General features: G+C 44.6%; 1 protein-coding gene across 4 annotated transcripts in view; it reads left to right on the plus strand.

Moving 5' to 3' along the window:
* Positions 1–18,310, plus strand: part of MCC (MCC regulator of WNT signaling pathway) — a 434,517-nt gene that overhangs the window by 251,453 nt on the left and 164,754 nt on the right. The window contains exon 1 of one of the 4 annotated variants that reach the window (XM_044264142.1): positions 7,957–7,978. The exons of the other annotated variants lie outside the window; for them this stretch is intronic. The gene's annotated coding sequence lies outside the window, so the exon portion shown is untranslated. Of the gene's footprint in view, positions 1–7,956; positions 7,979–18,310 lie in introns of those variants that run through there. 4 annotated transcript variants of the gene reach the window in all.

Below are 18,310 nucleotides of genomic sequence, written 5' to 3' on the forward strand. Positions count from 1 at the left end.
TTTTGTGAGCTATCTTCTTTGGTTCTGGGCGGCCGATGCTCTTTCCACGTCACACCACCACTCCAGACTGGTGGTTGCCGTGGGTTGGCGAAAGTGGGAAGGGGCTGAGGAACATTCTGAGGGTCCTGGATGTGTTCACTCTCTTCATTGTAGCAATGGTTTCACAGCTGTAGAAATGTCACAGCGTTTTCTGTCTACTTGAAAGGTGAAGTTGATTATATGACTCTTCTACTTCCTGCCTGATTCTGAGAGGGGAGGATGTTCATTCTTACTTTCTGGAAACTCGAGTAAAAACTCGAGTAAAAAAAAAAAAATACAAATTATTCTCAGTCTGACTTTCCTAAATACCATACCTCGGTATCTCTGCTGGATATGACCTTGGTCCTTTTGTCTTTGGATCCTTATACTGATGTTTTTAGAAACTCTGAGAGAGAAAATGGACAGGAGAGTTTTTGCTCAGCTGGGGTGACTTTATTTTGATGGTTGACCAGGAGGGTGTGAGAAGCCAGTTACTTGAACCTGGTCAGTCAGGTTCCACAGCACACCTGGGTGTGGAGCTGAAGGGGCTGTGGGAAGAACAGCAGGAACTATTCTGAAGGCCAGTTTGGGTGGTTGGAGAGGGATCAGTAACCTGATCACAGCAAACCCAGACCTCCTGGACTATGTTTGAGGGACATGAATTTTACCTCACATCTGTCTAGTCTGCTGGGATTGGCCATAAGTCTTTGTTATGGAAAACTTCAGCCATGTGTAAAAGTTGGGAAAATAGGTAAGGGGATTCATTATATTGTCCCCCAGCTTGGACTTCTTACACAGTCATTTTATTTTAAAAATTTAATGACAACCAACAATAACAATATTAATAATAATGTTAATATATAATGAATATTAATATTACCATGTAATTATATTATTAATATAGTGAGAAATGATTTATTCTGAGACATTAATGGTTTAACCCCACATTCCTTCAAATTGTTTTTGAAAATATAAACATCATGTTAAAACCATTTGTAGATACATTTGTGGATAAATATAACAATTGATTGTTGTTGTGTCTTTTTTTTTTTTTAAGATCTTATTTATTTATTTGACAGAGATATCACAAGTAGGCAGAGAGGCAGGCAAAGAGAGGGGGAAGCAGGATCCCTGCTGAGCAGAGAGCGAGATATGGGGCTGGATCCCAGGACCGTGAGATCACCTAGGCACCCCTGTTGTTGGTTTTTAATCGATGATTCTTAATGCTGATAACTTCATACTGGAAGTCACAACAGGAGTTGAGGGCCCCAAGGAAAGGCCTCTGGAGGGAATTCATGGCCAAGGGCTGTTTCCTCAAACTTCCCTGTGCACAGACTGCACGGCACCTTCCAAACAATAGTCTCCAAACTACTTGGCAACTGAAGTCTGTGTCTGAATGAAATCTTCAGCACCCCAATATTGAAAACAACCACAAAGCTGAAAGGAATAAACAGGGTACCTCTCCAGGCCTTTTGGGTTTGACACAAATCCCTGATTGTTTGCAGGAATCTATAAACACTTCAAGGAGGCAGAGGCAAGGCTTTAGAAACTGTGGTCTTCCTACATTTCTCTCTTACACAGGGGTTTGTTTAAAACTCTGTCCCTACTTCCATTAAAAAGAAAAAGGGGCACCTGGGTGGCTCAGTGGGTTAAAGCCTCTGCCTTCGGCTCGGGTCATGATCTCAGAGTCCTGGGATAGAGCTCCGCATCAGGCTCTCTGCTCAGTGGGGAGCCTGCTTCTTCCTCTCTCTGCCTATTTGTGATCTCTGTCTGTCAAATAAATAAATAAATCTTTTAAAAAAAAAAACCGCACACACACACACAAATGACATACTGTCTATAGATATCAAGAATTTCTATGGATAATCTTAGTGTTCTAGGTTATTTCCAAAGCTGCTCTTATGTTGCTCCTTCTATTTAGAATGATAATTATCAATTAAAATTTTTTTATTGAAGTAGCTGAACATTTATTTTTTTTTCCAATTTATTTATTTTCAGAAAAACAGTATTCATTATTTTTTCACCACACCCAGTGCTCCATGCAATCCGTGCCCTCTATAATACCCACCACCCGGTACCCCAACCTCCCACCCCCCTGCCACTTCAAACCCCTCAGATTGTTTTTCAGAGTCCATAGTCTCTCATGGTTCATCTGAAGTAGCTGAACATTTAAAACTGAGAGTTCTTCATGTCTGAGTATATCTTGACATGCACAAAATACATTGCCAGACACATAGTGCACAAATCAAAGGTTTAACGATTTAACACACTTGAGAAGATATTTATATTCTAAAAGAATTCTACAGTACATTTTTGACGTGAAAAAATAGCTGCCTCACTTATCTGAGAGTAACTTACTTTGGATGCACGTGAAACCAGATGCACCCACACTTTGGTGTTCGAAGTTCGTTTCTCCCTCTAGGCATTTTCTCATTAGTTGCCCATGTGGGATTTGTAACAAAGAAGGGGAGAAAAACCCTAATGCACTCAACTGATTATCCTGACCTACCTCCCACCCTCCCGGTTGAGTGGATGGTAATGTCAGTAATAAGGAGGAAGCGGGGGCACTCAGCAGATCGCACGGTGCCCTTTGCCCTTGTCTGACTTACACACCGGGCTCCTGAAATGCTATCTGCCCAACCCCCAGCCTTTCAGCGTCGTGCCAAAACTCCCAGCTAATTGCAGGAGATGCAAATGTTGGAGATGCAAAAGAATAAAATTTAATAAAAGCCGGGTATGGATTCACCTACCCAGCATCCATTTCAGAAGTTATTTATTATAGATGAAGCGTTTATAAGCCAAGAGAAGTCCTGTAGGGGGGCCTTCCCAGTCCTCTCCCTGGCCCGTCTTCTACACGGTCAGATGCTCAGTTAGGGGTTGTGGCTCCTTTCTAAGCGAAACCATTTGCAAAGTCTGGTTCAATAGGGGGTAGAGCGAGATGCAAAAAATAAAGATGCCCCCCCCCCCAAAATGCTGAAGACTTAGGTTTTGTCTATCTGCTCTGTACTTCCCTGGCCCTCCAAACCGTGTTGTGTTGGAAGAGCAGAATATTCGAGCGTGGCGCACGCACAGTACACATGTCCTTTTTGACCTCTCAATGTTTCTCCTGTCTCATGGGAATAGATAGGCTAATACCTCCATGAGGAATGCTCAGTGGGCTCTGCCTGAATTCTCTGGTTTCACTCCAGAAGATAAATGACCGTGCTCTGGCCAGTCATCACAGTCACGTGATGCAACTAGAGTATCCATTTGGGGGCGTAGGTGGAGGGCAGAGCTTTCCCCTCTAATTAGCTTAAGACTTCACCTTTCCCCTTAATTCCCAGCATTTTCAAAGGTCTTAATATACTGACAGGATATCTGTGTGTTCCTCTTTTGGTGAATTTTTTGGTATTACCCCCTCTTTTTATTTTGACATGTGGGAAACTGAAGTATGTCTGTCCCAACCCCCATAGATTAAACTTTACTTAAAAAAAAAAAATTCCACATATATTCATTAATTTGGCAAAAATATCTTGGCAATAATGAGAGGTTAAAAATTCACTTACTCAAAATCGTCTCTCTGAATACCAAGCTGTCTACTCTTAAAAATTTGTAGCTCAAATTTTAAGCCATGTGTTATGGCTAAAAAACGTAATGGTAAAGTCTATCAGGGAAAGACAATTCACAGAACGTTTTGTTGTCTCCGCTTAGGATCAGCGCTAATGCCTTGTAACTGATGAAGTTTTCTAGAGGAGAGGGGAAAAGCTCTGCTCTTAGAGTTTGATGTTTTCTTTTTACTGATGTAAGACACAGCCACTTGTTTTCCTAATTTTTTTTTTTAAAGATTTTATTTATTTGACAGAGAGAAATCACAAGTAGACGGAGAGGCAGGCAGAGAGAGAGAGGAAGGGAAGCAGGCTCCCCGCCGAGCAGAGAGCCCGACGCGGAACTCGATCCCAGGACCCCGAGACCATGACCTGAGACGAAGGCAGCGGCCCAACCCACTGAGCCACCCAGGCGCCCCTGTTTTCCTAATGTTAAATATGAACCAACCACCTGAACTTGGGCACCTGCCATGAAAAGCTGAAGATAACACTAATTACAGCCATGTTCCCTGCCAGTGTACTTGGAGCCTTAAAGCAGAGGAACCTTTCCATAAAAACAATAGCTCCTATTTATTGAGCACCGAAATTGCTTGACAAGGTGTTGGGGCCTTTTACACATATTCCTGGTTTCACAACCACCTACTGACTCATTATCTTCATTTTATAGGTGAGGCCACTGGGGTGCAGAGAGTAGACACCTTACGGAAAGCCTGGCAAATGCAGGCTTTCAGACGTCATCTCAAGGAAAAAAAATCCCCCAGTCAGGGTTTCCACTTTGTCCCCTGTGTTGTCTATAAACAGATCAAGAACCGATCACTTATAAGAATAAAAACCTTGTGAATTGAACTGTTGTGTTTTCACCAGGGGACCATGCCTGATCTTTTTTTTTTTAAAGATTATTTATTTATTTGACAGAGATCACAAGTAGGCAGAGAGGCAGGCAGAGAGAGAGGAAGGGAAGCAGGCTCCCCAAAGAGCAGAGAGTCTGATGCAGGGCCTTGATCCCAGGACCCTGGGATCATGACCTGAGCCAAAGGCAGAGACTTTAACCCACTGAGCCACCCAGGTGCCCCATGCCTGATCTTTTTTCAGAGGCTTTACATACCTTTATTTCCAAAATACCTTGTGAATACTCATCCACCTTGTTGATATTTTCAAATGGCTTCTGTGTCCCTGGTGCTCTGCTAAATTATAGCTATAATCGTGAGCCCCATCCTCAAGGAGTCTAGTCTGTTGGGGGAAGACCAATAAACTCAGAATTAAACCACAGGTTTGCAATGAGGGGAGGTTACATGCCATGGGAACCCTGAGGGAGAAAGACTGTGTCAGGTGGGAAGATTGAAAGATCCCGGGGACCCCACCTTCCATCTTCACTGGGCGACAGAATGACGAAAGCCTGTGGAGGCACAGTCACCAAGGTAGGACGGAGACCTATAGGAAAAGTGAAACTAGGGGCTCCTGGGTGGCTCAGTGGGTTAAGCCTCTGCCTTTGGCTTAGGTCATGATCCCAGGGTCCTGGGATCAAGCCCCGCATCGGGCTCTCTGCTCAGCAGGGAGCCTGCTTCCTCCTCTCTCTCTGCCTGCCTCTCTGCCTACTTGTGATCTCTCTCTGTCAAATAAATAAATAAAATCTTAAAAAAGGAAATAAAAGTGACACTAGGTAGAGCAGGGCTTGGCAAATTTTTCTGTAGGGTCAGATAGAAAATATTACAGGTATTGTGGGCCGTTTGGCCTTCATCACAGCTACTTAACTCGCCCTTATTACAGCCAAAGCACCTGTCTCCACGTCCATGAATGGGTATGGCGAGGCTCCGGTAAAAGTTTATTTACAAAAACAGGCAGCAGGCTGGGTTTGGCTGAGGGTTTGGCCATACTTACCTGACCCCTGGAATAGGTAAAGGAGAGGGACTTGTTCCCAAACAAGGGATGACCGAAAAGTGACTGTTTTGACTGAACGACAAAGAAGTTGGTGGCTGCTCTGAGAGGTGCGGGTGGTATTCTAGTCCCACCTAGCATATTTGGGGCATTTACGAAGGATTTGCCAAATGACTAAACTCGGGCTTCTAGTTAGCCTACAGGCTGTAGGCAATCTGGTAGCGAAGGAAGAGGAGAATGTGGTGGGAGAGTCTGATTCAGATTCTAAATGAAATATGTATGAATTACTTGATGTTCTATTTGGAAGAAAAACAGAAATAACCTGTTCGAAGGCTTATTCTTACTTTCAGATGGATTTATGAGGCATCTGTTTGGGGCCTAGTGGGCATTCTGTTGTTTCTGGTTTTGTGTTTTTTGCGAGGGAAAGGGGAAGTGCTGGTATTGAGTGTCCAAAAATACTCAACTAGCTGACGCCGAAGAAAGCTTTGATTGCTTATTAAAAGTCTGAGCACTTAGGGGCACCTGGGTGGCTCAGTGGGTTAAGCCTCTGCCTTCTACTCAGGTCATGATCTCAAGGTCCTGGGATCAAGCCCTGCATCAGGGTCTCTGCTCAGCAGGGAGCCTGCGTCCCCCTCTCTCTCTCTGTCTGCCTCTCTGCCTACTTGTGATCTCTATCAAATAAATAAATAAAATCTTAAAAAAAGAAAAGGAAATCTGAGCACTTGTATCATCTGCAGGGCACAGGCAAAATTGTTGAAAATGAAGCCTTGAACTTCAAAGTATCCATTTGTTGCTATGCTGTAGGTGATTTTAGTAATCTTTCATTGAGCTAAGAGTATTTATGCTTCATTTCATACTGTTCTTACTTCGGAACATCTAGGATAACATAATGAGGTCTGTTGTTCAAGTTATAGTGACAGTAGTCCACAGTTCAGTTGTACAAATAAAAACAAGTCAGTAACTCAGTGTAGTGATCTTGTAGAGGGTACCAAGGTGAAGTGTTTTGTGCCCACATTGGAGAATATAGGCCTTGGCAGCCTTGACTGATGTAGGGGCACAAGACTAACGGGAGGGTGGGCTTTGCATTTGTCTTAATGTGAGGACCTTCCTAGAGTGACAGCCGTTGACCCCATAGTCACGACGGGGCCTTCCCCAAAGCTTGGACGAACCATGTTCTTGCCTTAGGACTGAGATGATCTCTTCCTGGATGAAGCCTTCCTCTGAAGCCTCCAGGCAAGTTTGTCCATTCAGTAAAGAGCCATCTGCTTTTTTCAGGCACTGTGCTAAGGACAAAGATGTAAGGCTAAAGAAGCCCTAGCTCCTGTCCTGGGATTATCAAGAGACTCCTCTACACAAGGTTCTAGTCCCCTTAAGTGGTTTGACCTCTGACAGAGACAACAGGTGTGCTAGCAAACGTTTGTGCTTGGTATAGGTTCTACAGCAGATTTTATAGAGCTTAAAGGAGAAGCATAAACTTAGAGGCCTGGGGACAGCTAGCCAAGTGAAGGGTGGGGGTGGAAGGGGGCCAGGAATCATGTTCTGGGGAGGGTGAAGGGTTTGTGTCCCAAGTCCCAGAGGCAGGGTGGCAGGGACGAGCATGGGGATTTGGGGGTACTATGAGTGTTTCAGTGTGGCTCAACCAGGTGCCAGGTGGGACATAGGGAGACAGGAGGAGTTTCAAAGAGTGACTGATTTTTTTTTTTTTTAAGATTTTATTTATTTATTTGACAGACAGAGATCACAAGTAGACAGGCAGGCAGAGAGAGAGAGAGAGAGAGGGAAGCAGGCTCCCTGCTGAGCAGAGAGCCCGATGCGGGACTCGATCCCAGGGACCTGAGATCATGACCTGAGCCAAAGGCAGAGGTTTAACCCATTGAGCCACCCAGGTGCCCTGAGTGACTGATATTTTTAAGGGCCTGCATTGAAGGAGCGGTCTGAAAGAGGTGCCTGGCCGCATGACATAGTTCGGGATGAGAGAAGGAGGAGAAGGAACCAGCAGCAGTCTGACGTGATCTGGAGAGAGTGACTGCTGAGCTGAGTGTTGAGTTGGGCAGTGGACATTGTGCAGAATTTAGATGCTCGAGTTGAGACAGGTGGAGGGACTGACAAAATGGGAGGAGGCAAGGCACAGACCTGGTTTGCTGCCGGATCTCCCAGATCTCGTATGTATTTCTGTTCCAGGGCACGTCACACTGTACTTTAAGTGTTTCCTTTTGAGACTGTCAAGTTGGATGGGAGCTCTTCAGGGAGGTCGCCGCCGGGGCATCCAGCGTGAGAGGGCAACACGAGTGTGCAAGGGGACTCCGTTAACGGCCCCAGATTGAACAGAAAGTTCTTTGGATGGAACGGACTGGAGGGGAGCCGTGAGCACAGAGGACTGAGCTTCGGGTGGGGTCTCCCCATCCCCCACTCTGGTGTCCTTTGTGGGCTTTTGAAAGCAGGCCTGAGGGAACCTCGGGCCTTGGCCACAACCCACATTTGGCACTTCTCAGAGCTGCTTGGTGTGTGGCTTTGTGCTTTTGTGCATTCACACCACGGGGCTTGGCCTTGTGTTTAGAGTTGAGGGAGACAGGCTGGGAGGAGGGAGACGGAAAAGCTGCCAGTCCCCCCACATTCCCACTTGCCTGCCTGGCTCCCTTGTGCTGTGTTCTGTGCCCGGAGGGCACTTGGGGAGTGGAGGGAAATGAATGATGCCTCCCCTGTGGACAAGCTTCAGAGCCCAGCAGGACCCGGGGATTAGCTGGTACACCCTCTTCCGGGCAGGGGAGCCTCTGCTGAGGGACTTAAAGGACTGTGAGTGAGGAGGGGAACCAAGGCGGAGTGGCCGGGCCACAGCAAGAGTGTGTGTGAAAGACAGCACGTGTCCGGAATTAGAAACAAGACTTACTCTGTCATCCGGCAGCTTGAGGACACGTAGGCCCAGTGACGGCTCCCCCCCACCCCTCTGTGCCCCGGGAAGGACCTTCGGCCATCTCTCTCTCTCTCTCTCTCACCGGACTTGTTTTGACATGAGACTGTCAAGACCACGGGCAACTTGTTGGTCTAGCTAGCCTGTCCTTTGTTACGGCTCTGTGCATTCTTCGGGTTACATTATCGTTCTCCTTAGGATTCAGTATTATTGGGGCACTGCTGGCTGCAAGCTGCCCGAGGGGCCATGGTAGTTGTAAGCCTTTCCCGAAAGCTGGGGACATGGAGGCCATGAGGCACTATGTGTCGCACCCCATCCACAGAGGTACCCGATGTTGTCCACTCTGCCTTGCAAGCCGTCTGTGGCACCACCTAACTCATAGGGCCGAGCTTCCATTCTGTTTCCTTTCGCACTGGCTCATGGCCTCCTCTCTCATCAGCCGGCTAACCCTAGCTCCCAAGGACTCTGATTTTTCTCCTGTTTATTCCTAGACCCATGAGTCTGTTTTCGCAGGAAGATGAGAGAGGTGTGGGGCAGTCAGTAGGAAGCAGAGACCCGAAGAAAAAGTAGCAGATCAGAGCAGCGATGACCCCGCACACGACAGTAGCAATTTCGGTTCCTGCCGTCTCCTAGAAAACAGTCTTGGTTAGGTTATTCTAAAATACAGCTCAGGGACTCTTTGCACTGGGAAGCAAGCGTCGCAGAGTAGAATTCTAAAATGCAGAGAAACAAGTAGGCTTCGGAAGGAAGGAGGCCCACGGCAATTAGAGAAACGAAAGATGAAAATGATTGCCTAAGTCAAAGATGAAGACAAATCAGACCCGAGTGGGAAAGGGAAGGAGCAGCAGGAAGGGAGAGGAAAGCTTGGAGCAAGATTGTTTGTTTGTTTGTTGCCTACTCGTTCAGCAACAGAGCAGACGGCCACCGTAGAAATTGTACAATCTGGAAAGTACAGAAATGTCCCCCTCGGAGCCCCATGCATGCAGGAACTGCGTTTTGTCTAGTTTTGCATTCTGTGCCTGGGATTCTGCACCTTGTCATTCAGCATGTGTCTGTGCACGACAAGTAGGAGGAACAGGTTTTTGGTGGAAGGGGCTGGGAGTTGAGAGCATGAAATTCCAAGTGGGGATACATGTTCCCTGTACTGCTGGAGATTTTGCGTTTGAATAATGGCAGAGGAAAAAAGAAAAAAGATGGTTCTGTTTAGAGGTTTCCATTTTGGTTGTGTATGTCTGACAATGGCATGCTAATGTAGCAAAGCTGTCTGCAGTGTGGGATTTTTTTTTTTTTTTTTTTTGGTTTTAAAAGATCATGCTACATGTGGCAGCTGAATGCTTTCCAAGAATGGTATGAAGCCTTCTCTCAGGCCTTCCCTGGAGAGGAGTCAGGTCATAGAGCTCTGTCTGATGGTGGCTGTCAGCAGCAAATGTCCATGGGGAAGATATCTAGGGATTTAAGATTAGTGAGAAGGAAATGTGTACTTTGCTGCTTGGCCAAGAAGGGGGTCTGGCTTTTCTGGCCTTTTAGCATTGGGTATGTGTGTATTGCCTTTCTCTCTCCCCATATTATATATATATAATATATATATTATATAGATAAAGATATATATAAGATATAAAAAGATAAAGATATATATATATTTGTGACTTGATAAAGATTGATTATATGTGTAATTTATGTACCAACATAATTTTATTTACTAATGTATTCTTTTTTTTTTTTAAAAGATTTTATTTATTTATTTGACAGAGAGAGATCACAAGAGGCAGGCAGAGAGAGAGGAGGAAGCAGGCTCCCTGCTGAGCAGAGAGCCCGATGCGGGACTCGATCCCAGGACCCTGAGATCATGACCTGAGCCGAAGGCAGCGGCTTAACCCACTGAGCCACCCAGGCGCCCTTTACTAATGTATTCTTATTGAGAGCTCTAGTGGGGTGTTAGTTATCAAATACTGGTTTTTAAATGCCAGGCGTTAGTAAAGTGCGCTTCACTAAGCTGTCAGTATGGATTCTGGCTAGAATCATTTGGAATCTTACAGAATCTTAGGGACATTGTCTTCGAGAAGCCGTATAGAAATTAAAAAATTGTAGATACTTTTCTTTTTCAGGTTTAGGTTCTGATTTTTTAAAAAATATTTTATTTATTTGAGAGAGAGAGAGAGTGAGCTGGAGAGAGAGAGAGATTGGGAGAGCATGAATGGGCAGAGGAAGAGGGAGAAGCAGGCTCCTCACTGAGCGGGGAGCCCTATACAGGACTCGATCCCAGGACCCCAGGATTGTGTCCTGAGCTGAAAGCAGACGTTTAACCAACTGAGCCACTCAGACCACCCTTAGGTTCTGATTTTAATGAAAATCCATTGTAGGGGCATCTGGGTGGCTCAGTGGGTTAAGCCGCTGCCTTTGGCTCAGGTCATGATCTCAGGGTCCTGGGATCGAGCCTCGCATCAGGCTCTCTGCTCAGCAGGGAGCTTGCTTCCTCCTCTCTCTCTCTGCTTGCCTCTCTGCCTGCTTGTCATCTCTCTCTGTCAAATAAATAAATAAAATCTTTAAAAAAAATAAAAAAAATCCATTGTAGTATGCAGTTCCTACTTTTCAAGCATGTATCACACATAGCTGCTCCCATTTTTCATGATTTTAACAAAGTTAGTTTTTACGATAGTTTCGTTTCTGATACAATGTCTTCATTCAGGTGTGCTACAAACTGCCCTCTAAGCCAGTTGGGTTATCTTTAACTAAGTGGGGTTTAGGGTGGCGGTCCCTACGCTCCGGCAGTTGAGGAAGGTGAGGGATAAAAGTCTGATTGATTCCTCCTTCATGTCCCGAGCTTGAGTGCGGATTCCTCCAGCTCCGCTACAAATGCAGGTGCCTCATCGCAGAAGTAGGCATGGGACAGCCTCCTCGCCTGCCCTCTGAACTTTCAGAGGCCCTGACAGTACCTTCCCTTCAAAGTTACTGTGAAGCAAATGTGACTTTTCCCGGGGGGGGGGTGGTGGTGGTGGTGTGTGTGTGTGTGTGTGTGTGTGTGTGTGTGTGTATATATATATATATAAATAAAATCCTGCTAACCTAGTCAGGATCCGACAACGAGAAGCCTCCCAGCCAGTGGCTGTACGAGGGACTGTTCCAGAATTGAGAGGTGGGCTCCATGACATGAGACATGGGACAGGGATGGCTTGTCAGATGCCCCTCGCTCGTTTGTCCCGGTGGAGTGCCTTACTGTACTTCTCGCGCATCCATGTAGCTCAAACACCACAAACTTCCCCGCTGGGAAATCTTTCCTGACCTCTAAGCTAATGGACCAAGCCTTCGGTGTTGACAGAGAGGTGAGGAGCTGAAAGTAGCCACCTCCGGAGTGATACCTTGCGATGAGCGACTTGCAAACGCTAGCCTCCTGTGTCTGGAGTACGGGAGTATGCGTGCCCGGTTAGGGGGGCTCCCAGCCACTGGGGGGCAGATGAAAACTAACACGTCCCCAGCCTCAGGTCTGTGCTAGACTACACTAAATTAGTGTTCCTGTAGTTCTTCCCTCCCTGGAAATTAATCTCGTTTTTCAGAGAGCTTCCCTAGTACCAGTCAACCTTGATTTCTCCTCCCTGTGTTCACTCAGGTCAGATCTGTCTTCTTGCCCATGTAGTTGGGGTCATGGGTCCCTGGACACCCTGCTGGCTTTCACCTCAGCGAATGCCACCTTCGGATTCCTTGCCACACTTGGCTTCCTAGTTCCCGAGCCCTTTCTGAATCCCAGCCGCAGTGAGTCAGGGTAAAGTGGTTTGTCAGATGCACTAGCTGGCTTGGGCTCAGTAGAGGTTTGAGGTGTATGTTGCGTGGGGGGTTGTGCGTTCATCTTCTCTTCTTTGCATTCCAGATTAGAATAGAAGGTTTATGATGAGGGCCTCACATGCGTTTTCTGAACTACTCCCCCCTACATTTAGCAGAGCACCACACTCTAACAGGTGCTGGATGAATAGGTGTTTGTTTTTCTTTTCTTTTCTTTTTTTTAAGATTTTATTTATTGATTTGACAGAGAGAGACACAGCAGGAGCGGGAACACAAGCAGGGGGAGTGGGTGAGGGAGAAGCAGACTCCCCGCCGAGCAGGGAGCCTAATGCAGGGCTCCATCCCAGGACCCTGGGGCCAGGACCCAAGCTGAAGGGAGACGTCCAATGACTGAGCCACCCAGGTGCCCCCGGATGGATACTTAAGAGAGAGAACTGGGGAAGAGGAGAGATGATATGGGGAAATTACGGGAAGGTATATTTAGATGCCCTCGAATCCCTGGTCAGATTTACTTGTCTGGGGGGAAAAATGTCCTATTTTGCTGTTGACGGCTTAATACTTCACTCTTTCCAGCCACAGCTTTGTCCCCTCATTCCCTGCCCTATCTTATCCCTCTGTTAATGCCAACGTGTGTGCTATCAGGGTCTACTGAATGGATTAGGTGGTTGTGGTGGGTGCAGGGAAAAGAGGAAAAAACTAGACACTCAACTGTCAGGTGGAGACTGTATCTTAGAAATCTTTGTAAGTTTCTCATTTTGTTTCCAGTATAGTTAACATAGTGTTACTTTAGTTTCAGGTGTATAAAATAGTGATTCAGTAATTCTGTACATGCCTCAATGCTCATCATGATAAGTGCACTCTTAATCCCCTTCACCTGATTCACCTCCCACCCCACCCTACCCCACCCCACCCCACCCCTGCCCTCTGGTAACCATCTGTTTTCTAGAGTTAAGAGTCTGTTTCTGGGTTTGTCTCTCCGTCTCATTCTTTTTCTTCTGCTCTTTTGCTTTGTTTCTTAAATTCCACATATGAATGAAATCATACGGTATTTGTCTTTTTCTGATGGACACATTTTACTTAGCATTGCACTTTCTAGATCCATCCATGTTGTTGCAAATGGTAAGATTTCTCTTTTTATGGCTGAGTAATACTCCATTATATATCTGTATCTATCTATCTATCTATCTATCTACGTATTATATACCTTCATTATCTGTTGAACACTTGGGCTGCTTCCATCATTTGACTCTTGGGAATAATGCTGCCATACACACAGGGTGCAGGTATCCTTTTGAATTAGAGTTTTTATATGTTTTGGGTAAATGCCCAGTAGTGCAATTACTATTTTTAATTCTATTTTTAATTTTTAATTAAATTCTATTTTTTAATTTTCTATTTTTAATTTTTTGAGGAGCCTCCATACTGTTTTCCACAGTGGCTGCACTCGTGTGCTTTCCCACCAATAGTGTACGAGGGTTCCTTTTTCTCCACATTCTCACCAACACTTGTCTGTGGTTTTGAATCTAGCCATTCTGGCTAGTGTGCAGTGATATCTCATTGTGGTATTGTTTTGTTTTTCCCAATGATGAGTGATGTTAAGCATTTTTTCACGTGCCCATTGGCCATCTATTTGTTTTCTTGGGAGAAATGTCTCTTCATGTCCTCTGCCCATTTTTAAATTGGATTATTGGGTTTTTTGGGTGTTGAGTTTTGTCAGTTCTTTATATATTTTTGGTACTTAACCCTTTATCAAATATGTTGTTTGCAAATAATATTTTTCCATTCAGTTAGTTGTCTTTTAGTTTTATTGATTGTTTCCTTTGCTGTGCAGAAACATTTTATTTTGATGTAGTTTAGTTTTGCTTTTATTTCCCTTGCCTCAGGAAACCTGTCTAGAAAAATGCTACAGCAGCCAATGTCAGAGAAAGTGCTGCCTGTGCTCTCCTCTAGGATTATTACAATTTCAGGTTTCACATTTAGGTCCTTAATCCATTTCAAGTTTATTTTTGTGTATGGTGTGAGAAAGTGGTCAGTTTTTGTTGTTGTTGTTGTTGTTGTTGTTTTTGCATGTAGCTGACCAGTTTTCCCAACACCATTTGTTGAAGAGACTGTCTTTTTCCCATTGGATAGTCATTCCTCCTTTGTCAAAGATTAGCTGACCATATAATTGAGGGTTTATTTCTGAGTTTATTGTTCCACTGATCTTTGTGTCTCTTTTTATGCCAGTACCATACTGTTTTGATCATTACAATTTTGTAATATAACTTGAAGCCTGGAATTGTGATGCCTTCAGTTTTGTTTTTCTTTTTCAAGATTGCTTTGGGTATCTGGGGTCTTTAATGGTTCCATATAATTTTTAGGATTGTTTGTTCTAGTTCTGTGAAAAATGTTGGTATTCTATCTTACAAATGTTATCACTGCTGACAGATGGCTCTAAGTATGCACACCATTTTTTTTTTTTAAGATTTTATTTATTTATTTGACAGACAGAGATCACAAGTAGGCAGAGAGGCAGGCAGAGAGAGAGAGGAGGAAGCAGGCTCCCCACTGAGCAGAGAGCCCAATGTGGGGCTTGATCCCAGGACTCTGAGATCATGACCTGAGCTGAAGGCAGAGGCTTTAACCCACTGAGCCACCCAGGCGCCCCTGCACACCATTTTTATAGCAAAAATGAATTAGCCTCTAGACACATTCATTTACAAATTTAACAGAAACATTATTTGCTTTTCCCCATTTCTATGTGTGTGTGTGTGCCTGCGCATATGCCAGACTTGGTTTTCCTCTACCACCCCCTCCCCCTTGAAGAGTGGGTAAGATGAATAAAGGATCCTAACTAAAAAACGATATCCCAGGAACTAGATTATTCCATACAGGACTAGCTATGGAAAAAGAGTGTTAGTAGATTGGCTGACGCCAGGAGTTAGAGTCGAATGTTTGAAAGCAGCTCCTTTCCTATTCTGAGTGCAGGGGTGGCCTTGAATGGGAAAAACAAAAAAACATACCTAGCTTTTTGCTTGACAACTTAATATATAAAACTCTTTCCCAGAAGAAATTTCTGTGCTGGGCTTTTATATTAAAATTATTGCAGCCATAAAGGTAGGCATGTACCAAAAGCCTAAAGGAAATCAGGATAGGTCTAAAATAACTCTGTATATTCTGTCATCCTTCTGTTTCCTTTATAGTCTTTATGGGCTCTGTTTGGAGGAACCCGGTGGAATTGCCTTAGACACACTCTGGTGTTTTCTTGTGTTGCCTTGGCAGAGCATGGCTGATTGGGAACTACTGATATATGTCAATTGGGAACAATAACATTGTGGGAATGAATATAATTTTTGCACTTTATTTCCTCTACTTCTGAGGCAGTTTAATAAGTTTATTCTTTATGACTTTAGGTAAACACGTCAAGTATTCCCTAAAATCTGAAAGAGTTCTGTATGCATGAATTAGTGAATGTCTTAGAACATCAGTCTTGAGATGTAAGAGCCTGTCAAGGAAAACCCAGACCCTCAACACAGAAAATAATCTGTCAGATATACAGCTTCCGTAAAAACTCTGGTTAAAAGAGAGGATTTTTAAGGAAGGTATCTTAACAGGCAGCTTATATCAATCCACTTCTTGAAATATTTTAGGATCTGTCCTGGGATAAAATTAGATCACTACAGGATGTGGCTGTACAGTGCTTCACTTAACCCCTCACAGAATGACTTTAGAATCTGACCTCAGATTTCGGCCTCTGAATTTTATAGTGCGTTGCATTAAACGAGAGCATTAGGAAACGCACATCTGCAGTTTGTGGCCATCTTGTTAGTGACATTGTGTCTGGGTAATACCATGAGGATCTTTAGAATCCTTCAGGCAAGAGATAGATCTTTAAAGAATTGCATCTTTTAAGAAACAGGTATTTTTGCTTTTTAATGTGGTATTCTTGTTACCTAAAGTTTCTATGACTTCCTCTTTGTCTCAGTTTCCATTAAGCTTAAAAGGCAAGTGTTCTCTTCATGGCAATTATATTTGTTATAGTTAAAAAAAACTTGTGGGCCTTTTTTTTTTTCCATTCAGTTTTTTCACCTCACATTTCAGATTAGAATGAAAACTTTTTTCCTATCTCCAAGAATCTAGTGGAAGAAAGTCGAAAAGATCATTATCCAAAGGACTTGGTCCCTCTTTTTTTTTTTTTTTTTTTTTGAAGATTTTATTTATTTATTTGACAGAGAGAGATCACAGTAGGCAGAGAGGCAGGCAGAGGGGGGGCGGTAAGCAGGCTCCCTGCTGAGCAGAGAGCCTGATGCGGGGCTCGATCCCAGGACCCCCGAGATCATGACCTGAGCTGAAGGCAGAGGCTTTAACCCACTGAGCCACCCAGGCGCCCCCCTCATTTTTTTAAATACAGGGCAGCAGCCTGAGACGGATGAGAATCATCTGGAGGGCAGGTATTAATAGCTTTTGGGTATTCTCCAAAGGTGGTAGTTTTTCCTTCTGCATAAGATTAAGGAACTTTGTAGAAAGGAGTCAATCGTGTCCATTGTGATAAAGGACAGAAAGATTGGTGCCAACTTCCTTACTCCTCAAGTTGGCTATGCAAAAGATTGATATGAATTATCCAGCTTATGAATTCTCATATTTTGTGACTTTGTTTTATCTTTAGGTAGAGCTTTTTTCTTAAAGTTCACAGGCTAGCCCATTTTGGCCATACCTTCGCTTCATCCACATGAATATACCTTTGGATACAGCAGGAGCAGGAGAGTCGAAAGGTATAAAGGGAGAGGAAGAGAAAGTGGAAAGTGTGGGATTCTTATCTGTGTTACCTTCAGTAGGCAAACATGGCCTATGAGCAAGCATTTGGCCAGGTGGATTCTCTCCTTCAAATGGAAGGTGAAATTTAACCATGATGGAAGTCCCAATCTCCTCAGGCCGCACCTCTGCTAGAGAGTAGGGTCCGCCTTCAGCTGCTGGCCACTCAAATGTGGAGCTTCGGTGGAGGGAGGCATTCTTTAAATTGCTAATAGAAGTCATTTTGCTGGGGCGCCGGGGTGGTTCAGTGGGTTTAGCCGCTGCCTTCGGCTCGGGTCGTGATCTCAGGGTCCTGGGATGGAGTCCCGCATGGGGCTCTCTGCTCAGCAGGGAGCCTGCTTCCTTCTCTCTCTCTGCCTGCCTCTCTGCCTACTTGTTGTGATCTCTCTCTGTCAAATAAATAAATAAAAAATCTTTAAAAAAAAAAAAAAGTCATTTTGCTGAGGTTCTCTTTATAGGTGTCTATCTCTTAAGCTGTTACCACTGGCTCGGATCAGAATAGACCACAGCTATGCCTCATTTCACCCAGTAGGTATAACTCTGAAAAGTTGTGAGTGTAACTCTTCTGAAGGAGCTCGTATTTTAAGTATTCTAGGAAAACCCTTTATTCAAGGGAGCCCTGCTGAGAATCATTTCGGAAAGCGCTTGTGCTCACGGTAGGCACTAGATAACAACATGGATAGACAGATGAAAAGAAGGCTCCCTTTTGTACACACAACCCTCCCATCAGAGCCATTGTCTACGATTCAGTTTCTCCAGAAACTCTTGTCTCCCAGACCAAGTACAAGTGTCGCTGGGCTCTGCTCCAGTAATGACCTTGATAGGACTCTATCGTTGTCATATTTGTTGATGGTAATTAAAACAGGGTATACTTCCTGAATGCTTACCGTGAACCGGGCCCCGTGCTAAACATCTTTCATCTGCTAGCTCCTTTGATCCTTGAGGCAGTCCTATGAGATGAGGAAACCACAGTTTAAAAACATTTGGCCATGGCTTGCCAGGTTCACATAGCTAGTAAATAGTGGAGTCAGCTTTCAAATGTGAGGCTAACCCCAAAGATTCTAACCCATGAGGACATGTCTCTGCTACCTCTGTGTGTGTGTGTCCACTAAAACCGGTTCCCTGAAAACCTGAGCTCTGTTCTGCCCACCTTTGTCCCCCCATGCCTGCTGTATAATAGGATCCTGAAGTGGATGAATGGAGAAGGAAGGGCCAAGGTTGGGGTCAGAGGGCTTGGGTCCAACTCTGGTTCTGACATCAGATACATCATTTAACCTCCCTAGAGCACCACATAGGCAGCAAATAATCCCTCCCCTGCCTATATCACAGAGCTGTTGTGAAGGTCATGTGACAGCTTATG

Source organism: Neovison vison, chromosome 1 (assembly GCF_020171115.1).
Source record: "Neovison vison isolate M4711 chromosome 1, ASM_NN_V1, whole genome shotgun sequence".
Taxonomy (NCBI): Eukaryota; Metazoa; Chordata; class Mammalia; order Carnivora; family Mustelidae; genus Neogale; species Neogale vison.